Source organism: Jaculus jaculus, chromosome 12, assembly GCF_020740685.1.
Source record: "Jaculus jaculus isolate mJacJac1 chromosome 12, mJacJac1.mat.Y.cur, whole genome shotgun sequence".
NCBI classification, from domain to species: domain Eukaryota; kingdom Metazoa; phylum Chordata; class Mammalia; order Rodentia; family Dipodidae; genus Jaculus; species Jaculus jaculus.
The window spans coordinates 84,294,550-84,295,260 of NC_059113.1; the positions used below are offsets into that span (position 1 = coordinate 84,294,550).

Consider the following 711-nt stretch of genomic DNA (forward strand, 5'->3'; position numbering starts at 1 on the left):
ATGAACAAATAACAATGTTTTAAATAATAGCATGCTTATATCCTTTGCCTATTTAGAAACATATCCTTCAAAACATCTTCATTAATTGTCAGTTTAAAAGGATTGCCAATTTAATATAATTATGAACCAATTTTGAAGATCTTTTAGAATTTGTAATTGTACTGTAAATATGTGTGATTTTATTTATTTATTTCAAAAATAGACTTCCCTGCTCACTTCGGCAGCACATATACTAAAATTGGAACGATACAGAGAAGATTAGCATGGCCCCTGTGCAAGGATGACACGCAAATTAGTGAAGCGTTCCATATTTTTCCCTCCCTCTGCCCCTCTCCCCTCTATCTCTCTCCTCTTTAACTCTTGTATATTAGTTGTCTTTTTTCCTCAATTTCTTAGTGGACACTGACCTGTAACCCCCACTTCCAGCTTGGGCCTACGATCCACAATGAGCTTTTGATCAGAGAAACCTACAAGGTTTCCCAAAACAATGACAAACTTCTGTCAGAGTACTTGATGACCCACCAAAGGCCAGTGGTAAGACCCTATTGCTGAAGACTCCATATGCAGCTGACGGGTAAAATGGAATGATATGGCTGCAAGCCAGGAGAGAGTCAGTCCCCAGACAGTCAGCGTGTCTAGTGCCAGAAGGCGCTACATAGGCGACTGGGGGAAATGACCAAGATCTGTCCAAGCAACACATTGTTTAACCTA

The 711-nt window shown here is 39.8% G+C and overlaps 1 non-coding gene across 1 annotated transcript; it reads left to right on the forward strand.

The window, feature by feature from the left end:
• Positions 1–208: 208 nt before the first annotated feature.
• LOC123453812 lies at positions 209–315 on the forward strand. The gene has a single exon (XR_006632990.1). It is a non-coding gene; the product is annotated as a U6 spliceosomal RNA (small nuclear RNA).
• Positions 316–711: the final 396 nt, after the last annotated feature.